Raw genomic sequence first — 9040 nt, forward strand, 5'->3', positions numbered from 1 at the left:
AGCCTTCAAGGCCCAGGTCATATGCCACCTCTCCAAGAAGCAGTCTATATTCATCCCAGAAAGTGTACCTCTAAACTCCCATGGGCATTTCTTCACTGGGCCACTTATGGTTATCTTGTGATTTTCTTCCTTGTCTTCATTGTCTTGCCCTTCATATTGTAGACTGTCCTCTGTATCCTGTGGTGTTTGGCATATGATCTTGAACCTGGAAACCACAGATAAGCTTTTGCTGAATTTATCAATGACTTACTAAATTTTTGTTACAAATGTACTTTCATGGCCTTGAGGAGATGATATATACTTTACTCTCTTTTTATTTTTTCCCCCATTACTGAGAAAGATCTAAAATTGAGTTTCATTTAGATTTAAGCTTGTGAGCCTCATACATCAGCCAAAACAAAAATCTGGTTGTTCGCTTAAAAGAATTCTTATAGGTAAAAATCCATGTAACACACTGACAGAGATGCTCTCTAAGCTCAGATTAAGAGTAGATGTTTGGGAACTTCCCTAGTGGTCTAGTGGTTTAGACTCCACGATAGGGGGCCCAGGTTCAATACCTGGTCAGAGAACTCAATGCTGCATGCCATGACTAGTAAAAGATTCCAGGCAATAGTTTATAGCTGATTATACAATCTGCAGGAGAATGTTTGGTTTTAATGGCAACTGTCCCCAGATAAAGCAGTTAGCAAAGGGATTGAAAGTGATGGAGAAGAGAGGTAGTCTGGCTGTGGCTATGGTCACAGCCAAAACGACTGTTTTCCAGATTTAAGACTTTCTTGCTATTTAATAGTGGATACTCAGTGAATATTAAAAATAATCATTTGAATTGCTGGAAGGGGTCATGGACAAAACAGGCAAGGGTAATAGCTTCAGATGAGACTTCAGTTCAGTTCAGTTTAGTCATTCAGTCGTGTCTGACTCTTTGTGACCCCATGGACCGCAGCACGCCAGGCCTCCCTGTCCACCACCAACTCCCGGAGCTTACTCAAACTGAAGTCCATCGTGTCAGTGATGCCATCCAACTATCTCATCATCTGTTGTCCCCTTCTCCTCCCACCTTCAATCTTTCCCAGCATCAGGGTCTTTTCCAATGAGTCAGTTCTTCACATCAGGTGGCCAAAGTAGTTTCAGCTTCAGCATCAGTCCTTCCAAACAACATTCAGGACTGATTTCCTTTAGGATGGACTGTTTGGATCTCCTTGCTGTCCAATGGACTCTCAAGAGTCTTCTCCAACACCGCAGTTCAAAAGCATCAATTCGTTGGTGCTCAGCTTTCTTTATAGTCCAACTCTCACATCCATACATGACTACTGGACTACTGGAAAACCGCAGCTTTGACTAGATGGACCTTTGTTGGTATGAGGTTAGGGTTTTAAATCCACTGCTATTCCTTTGATGTTTTTGTTTATTGCAGCCATACCTTGTTTTATTGTGCTTTGAAGATATTGCATTTTTATTTTTTTTGAAAAAATTGTAAGTGCTGCAATCCTGCATTGAGCAAGTCTAAAGATCCCCTGGAGAAGGAAATGGCAACCCACTCCAGTATTCTTGCCTAGAGAATTCCATGGATAGAGGAGCCTGGCAGGCTACAGCTTACAGGGTCAAAAAGAGTTGGGCATGACTGAAGTGATTTAGCATGCATTATTGTGCTCTGAAGATATTGCATTTTTTTTTAAAACAAATTGAAGGTTTGTGGCAATTCTGCATTGAGCAAGTCTATCAGTGCCATTTTTCCAACAGCAATTGCTCACCTTGTGTTTTGGTAATTCTCACAAAATTTTCAAATTTCTCATTGTTATTATATTTATTGTGGTGATCTTTGACCAGTGACCTTTGACATTAGTACTAAGACTTGCTGAAGGCTCAAATGACCATTAGCATTTTTAGCAATATTTTTTCATTAGATATGTATGTTGATTTATTAGACTAATACTATCGCACAGTATGGTGTAAGCAAAACTTTTATATTCACTGGGAAGCCAAACATTTTTGTGTGATTGACTTTACTATGATATTCTCTTCATTGCAGTGGTCTAGAAATGAACCTACAGTATCTCTGAGGTGTGCCCGTGCCTTTGTAAAATAATGTTCCCTTATCTTGTTTGACACATTTGTAGAAACCTAAGTGTTACAGGAAGTGACCTTGGTGAGCCCAGGCAGTAAAAGTCAAAGGCGAGGAGCAGAGATTCAGATGCAAAGATGGCCCAGTGGAGATAAAAGCAGAGAGCTGTGGAGGGCATTAAATGAGGCCTGCATCCATTCCTGGCTTGGCCGTATCACTTTGCTGGTATTTCTTCAGCAATACTAGCAAAGATGCTGTTTCTGTAATTCTTAACATCTAAAGCTCAAGGAAAGAAAGAGTTAAGATTAAGGTAGTGAGAAGTTATGAGTGACTTGATTTGGCAAGTGCCTTAGTAATTGTATAGGGGTCAGTGAGCTTTTTTTGCAGAAGGGCAGATGGTAAGTAAGTCTGACTTTTCAGGCCCTACGAGGTCCATTATAATTACTCACCTCTGCCATTTTAGCATGCACGCCTGAGTGTGTGGATGCTAAGTCGCTTCAGTCGTGTCTGACTCTTTTGCTTCCCCGTGGACTGTAGCCCATCAAGCGCCTCTGTTCATGGGATTTTCTAGGCAGGAATACTGGGGTGGGTTGCCATGCCCTTCTCCAGGGGATCTTCCTGACCCAGAGACTGAACCCACATCTCTTATGTCTCCTGCATTGGCAGGTGGATTTCTTACCACTAGTGCCACCTGCAAAACCCAACATAAAAGCAGTCATAGACAATATATAAATGAATAGGGGTGGCTGTGTTCCAATGAAATTTTATTTGTGGCACAGAAATTTGAATTCCTTACAAGTTTTGCATGTCACAACATATTCTTCTTTTGACTGTTTATCATAACCTTGAAATGAAAACTATTTTCTTTTTTTTTTTTTAGCTTTTATAGAAGCAAGCAGGAGTCTGGATTTGCCCATAGGCTGATAACATGGTCTTACCCAACCTCCTCATTTACAGATACAGAATGAAGGCCCAGAGAGGGAGTGACCCGCTGGGGATCATAGAGCAAGTTGTCATGGCTATTTTCTTCTCCTGAGCAGACTTGTTCTATTCATTTCAAGAAAGGACAAAAGAAAAGCATAATTCATGAAGAATAACTCTAGATGCTGGGTTGTTGGAAATATAAAATGTTGGGTTGCAGAACATAATTGTATATTCTGGGATGTATTTGTGATTGTGGACATTCCAGAGATCAGTTAGGCATTAATCTGATGGAGTAAATATTCATGTTTGTGAAAATACTGTTACCTGTCCCTCACTAGAAACCTCGCCAAGACAGCAACATTGAGACCATGGAGACCTTTTAGCAGAAAAAGAAAGAGTTTTTTTAAAAAAATGGTGCCAAGAACATGGAAAATGTGATTCTGCCCCTGAGCAAAATCCTAAATTCTTCCCCCCCAAATAAGATTTTATAAATTATCAAAAGGTTTTATGTTATTTATGTAAATTTTATTTTATGTAATAAAATTTTATTTATGTAAATCCCTTTAAATATTAACTTCTGCTCGAGTAGAAGTTAATATTGTTAAATGTCTTCTCTAAACATGAGTTTAGAGAACTTATTGTCATTTGTCTCTAGATGGAATATACTTCTAATTCCTAACCTTTTTAGAGAAATGAGAGGTAAGTGACTGCCCCACAGTCTGTGGCCAGGTGATACTTTGGTATCTGACATTGGCTTTAAGATTCCTTTAAAGATTCTTTCTAGCGACTTTCCTGGTGGTCTAGTGGTTAAGACGTCACCTTCCAATGCAGGGGGTGAGGGTTCTATCCCTCTTTGGGGAGATAAGATCTTTCATGCCTCATGGCCAGAAAACCAAAACATAAAACGGAAGCAATATTCTAACAAATTCAATAAAGACTTTAAAAAATGGAGTACATAAAAAAAAAAATAAATAAAACCTTAAAGAAAAATGAAAGGTTCTTTCTATATTCACCTGTTTCTGATTAGAAGGACAGCTGCTCCTCCAGGGCACGCTGAAGTTACACACTGTACATGTGATCATGTTATTGAATGCCAGCCTCCTGGCCAAGGGCATACAGTGCTGTTACTACCATTCTATAGATGAGGAAATTCAAGTTCAAGCTGGTGAAGTGAATCCATAGTTAATTAATGCGAGACTTGGGATGGAACTCGGGCAAAGAGGATGTTGAACTCCCACACAGGGCACAAGAAGTTAATGTTGTAGCTCTCTGATGGCACTGAATTTCATTAATTTGGTGTTAATATTTCCAGTGTGAAACAGTCTAATGAAGTGTTTATTCAATGAGAGGAGGAGGAGGGTGGGACCTCACTGTTTCATCCTCAACACCAACAGAATCAGAATTTTTCTACCACTTAATGACTTGTGGGGCATCCCACACTGCTGGGTTATACAGATGTCTCTGTGTAAGAAAATCCAATTCAAGGAAATCAGAATGTTTCCTTTTGGAAATAATTATTTGCACAGCAAAAGGATGCTTAACAAAAGATTTACATTTGGTTTTCCTCTAAATAGTGAGTTCCTTAAGTGTATTTACAATATGATTTCATCTATAAAAAGATTTGATTGACACAATTTCCAAGTAGATCCGTTTATTGATTGTTAAGACACAAGCTACATATATATTCCGTAGCTGAATGAAACCAAACCAAAGAGCAATAAGGAAGAAATCAGAAAATCCTTTAAAGGGAGTACCTCTTCCTCCCAGGGCAGGAATGCACCCTTTATAGCAGAGGAAGTTCAGAGACCAGCCTTTGCTAGAACAAGCCTTATCATAGGAAAACCAAATCTTTGATCTTTAGAAACATCCATTTTATATTGTGGCAAAATTTGCTTTTCATTCTTTTTGTTTGGCTGCATGACATGCCAGATCTAAGTTGCCAGGCCAGGGATCAAACCCATGCCCCTGCAGTGGAAGTGCAGAGTCTTAACCACTGGACCACCAAGAAGTCCCCAAATTTGCTTTTCTGATACCTCCACCCCATTCTTTGTTCTGCTCTAGGGAACAACCAAAAGCAGGTCGCCTCTCTCAAATTATTCTGATAATTCCAAGAGGACAACTTAGATTCTTAAAAACAAACAAACTACTTCCTTTGTTCCTCATAAAGCACACTTTCCAAACTCCACTTTTTCTTACATGTGTCCTCTTCTGGATAATTCAATTCTGTCACTGTCCTTTCTTACATCAAGGGAACCAGCACTGAAAAAGTATATAATAAATGTGTTCCGCAGAGCGCAGAGAATGATATGGACTTCTGCTTGCATTAATGAAATCTAAGGAAAGTTTTTCACATCTGAAGCCTCTACTCCCGCAAAGAGGTCGCTGACTTACACTTTTGGTGGTGTTGAACCAACATTTTAATCCTCAGTTCACATCTGCCAGTACTGTTTTCAATGAGCAACTGTTATGAAACATTTAATTTTAAAGCATTTTCTCTTACATTTGGTATTAATTCAAAAGAAAACAGGGGTCACAATAAATCAACTCCGTGAATGTTTACATGTACATTACAACAGAGCTATTCATGTTTCCCATACATGGACCCTTAATTCATTGAAGGGAACTAGCTTGGGGGCATTACCCACGGAAAAACCTTGGACTAAAGCAGATACCAGTGGATTGTTTCATTGTTGTGAAGTGAAGTGGAAATTCTGGTGACGAGAGACTTCTGTTTACGTGAAACGGGTCTGTGCAAAATGTGATTTCAAGATGGCTTTTTGGTGGAAACCTGCTGTTTCCATGCCACTGGCTTATTACTCACATTTAAAAATGAACTCCATGCTAGGCAAGACATCCACATGTTCAATCACTTCAAAATGATTATGGCTGTGTTTTCATTAAAAATGTTTCAATAACCATGGGAAGCTCATGAAATTCAAAACATGAAAAATGTCTGGGTGATAAACATGTCTCTGAAATTCCGATTAAGCAAGGTGACCTGGGCTTCCATGACAAATGACTTTTTAAAAAAGAAGTTAAATGATTTTAGTTCAATTTAGTAAAAGGACGGGATGTGTTGGTCGGGGGTAAATGTAGTGATGGTATGAATCGGTGGTCAACCCATGGTTGTTTCAATAGCCCCAGTCTTACTGTTCAACTGTATCTATTGCAGAGAGAAGATGTGATGCTAGCTGATGCCCACAGGTTACCTACAGGCATGAGCTTTCCATGAAAACTGGGGTTCTGTGGCCACATTTTCCTTACTTCGTTTGTCACTGCTGCCTCTGTACCCGGACCTGCCTCTATGAGACAGTGTGAGCCCCTAACATTTGGATCAAGGATGGTGTAAACACATGGCTCTTGTACAGGGCCCATGGAAGACTTCAGTAGTCTTATTTGATGGGTGCTTGTTCCCAGTGAGCTTAAAAATGAGGTCACACTTACTCTCAGCATGGGGCTCCAGGCAGCCAGCATACAGAACTGGTCCAATTCTCATTCAGTCCCATTCAGAGAACCCATCCTGCTCCCATCTTTGTTCTCCTTGAGCATAAACTTCCAAGGAATCTTGATTCATGCGAGACACATGCATTTCTGTCAGCTCTGATTCAAGGGCTGGAAGACTAGATACACCTAGAGTAATGGGGGAAATGTAAAGAAACAGTGGGCAGCCAGGAAATGCAGGCAACATGAAGGAGTCTTAAATAATCCTCAGTATCTGCCATTTTGTCATGTTATTTATTTATTTATTTTTATAGCTGGGTATCTTATTGGCAGTGAGTTTGCTAAGGAAACCAAATAGTTGGAACAGAGAGCCCTAATCCCATTCATGAAGTCTTTTCTCTGCTTTAATGGAGTAAGAACATTGAAGCATAGCTCATGTTTTACAGAACTATAGCCCATCAGATGCCAACATGATGGGTGTCAGTGTCCCTTATTTAGCAGGAGATCATGTTGGTTAATCTTTTTGTTTTCACCAAAGAATTTATCTTTAAAGTGAGTCATCTGTTGCAATTCTCTTTCTCTCTCTCCCTCTTCTCTCCATCCCTCCTTCCTTTCTTTCTTTCCTTATTTACTTGAGAATGTTCTCCTACTCATGAACATTTGGGAGAAGTTAAGCCAATTCAGGGATGACATTTCATGCAAATTACACCTAGTAAGACAAAACATATTTTGTCCTTCTTTTGGATGCCTGAATTAGAACTAAGCAAATAAACACAGGTGGGAGGTGTCACTCATGCAACAGAAATAACCGTACACTGACATCTACCTCAATCCACAGTAGTTGTTATTTTCTACCTGGGAGAAAGCCTTGGTCAGTCCTCTTTGTTGTTGTGGGCAGCATCAAATTTCTTATGGCAATAACTAACAGATATCCAGTGCTTACTTTATTATACCAGGCATATTATATGCATTATCTGATGTAATCTCCAACAAGATTAAAAAAGATTAAAAACTTTTCACATGTCCATTTTAGCAGTGAGGACACTGAGGCTGAGAATGGTTGAAAAAATCTTGTTCCAGAGTCACAGTTGCCAAGTAGTAGGTAAGAATTTTATTTTTAAATTTGTTTGGCTGCATTGGGTCTTAGTTGCAGCATACAAAGTTTTTAGCTGTGACATGTGGGACCTAGTTCCCTGACCAGGGAATGGCTCTAGGTCCTCTCTGCATTGGGAGCTTGGACTCTTAGCCACTGGACCACCTGGGAAGTCCCAGGAATTTAAAACCAGGTCTGACGGCTCCAGATTCAGAGTTTCATCACAGTGCTTCGGTGCCTCCATGGAATTCACAGGAGGAAGGAATTTCTCTTCCACCTCTGTTATAAATAAGCTTTTGTCTACAAGTTCATCATTGCTACCTGTAAGAAGTGAGATATGTAATGACATGACTAAATTAGTTCAAGCACATTTGACTCCAAATTAGAAGATGCAAAGCATCGTTGATAAACCACCAGCTAACCACCTTACCTCCACATTTCCTGAGTAGTTAGAAGGAAGTTACAACCTCTCTTAAATCTCTGGATGTGCAGGATGATAATTTCCCAATAAACCAAATCCTGTTACTATCGGAAGATTTGAAAACTTGTAACGATTATTACCAATGCCTCTAAACAACATGGGCTGCTGACAGCCAATCAAAAACTCCCACTGGAAGATGCTTGAGTTTTATTTCCCAAAGGTAACTTAGCAGAAATGGAGTAACTGTTCATTATTTTCTGTCATTTTTATATCATTTTTTGCCATGCATATTGTGCAGTAATTGCAGGAAATTAAATTTGAATCTTGTGACACAAGCATGTTGTGAATATCATAAAAAACACATATGTTCATAAATGGTAAAAAAAAAAAAAAAGGAAGGAAAGAAAGGTGATAAAAATTACATTTAGAAAACTTTTACAGTCTTTCAGAACAATGGGAGAGGGAATGTTTGAGGGTTCTTTGTTCAGGCTGAATCTCTCAGTGGAAATGCTTTCAGGAGGCAAAGTTTTGTTTCGTGGGGCATATTTGTATTTTTGCTGCTTTCTCCAAGTTTTTTACATGGTGCCCTAAGAGCAGGAGGACATTTGAAATCCCATACAAAGAACTGGCTTGTGCTCGCTTCGGCAGCACATATACTAAAATTGGAACGATACAGAGAAGATTAGCATGGCCCCTGCGCAAGGATGACACGCAAATTCGTGAAGCGTTCCATATTTTTAATTAAAAAAAAAGAGAAAAAAAAAAAAAAAAAAAGAACTGGCTTGAAAAGAATTCCCGGCCAGGTCCAGTAGATACAGAGCCTGCAGACAAAGCCGTTTTCCACTTGCCACGTGGAAGTAAGAATGGACAGGGAACCATCATGACTTTTTCAGCTTCTGCTGTTGTGTCTCCTCTGCTGGGTGGTACCTGCTGCTTTCCTTGCTGCCTCTTCCTGGATAGGGTTAATTCCTGTCTAATCCTCTTAGTGATGCTGTAGAAACATCCCTGAAGCTGGGTGTTTACACCTCATCAGCTGATGCGGTGGAAGAGCCAGGGGTCGGCCCCTGAATGCTGACTTGACTGCGTCATCAATGACGTC

The 9040-nt window shown here is 39.8% G+C and overlaps 1 non-coding gene across 1 annotated transcript; it reads left to right on the forward strand.

Moving 5' to 3' along the window:
- The first annotated feature begins 8573 nt into the window (after window positions 1-8573).
- Window positions 8574-8680, forward strand: LOC133047893 (U6 spliceosomal RNA). Its single transcript, XR_009690895.1, has one exon. It is a non-coding gene; the product is annotated as a U6 spliceosomal RNA (small nuclear RNA).
- The last annotated feature ends 360 nt before the right edge of the window (window positions 8681-9040 follow it).

The sequence above is a fragment of the Dama dama genome, chromosome 27 (assembly GCF_033118175.1).
Source record: "Dama dama isolate Ldn47 chromosome 27, ASM3311817v1, whole genome shotgun sequence".
Lineage (NCBI taxonomy): Eukaryota > Metazoa > Chordata > Mammalia > Artiodactyla > Cervidae > Dama > Dama dama.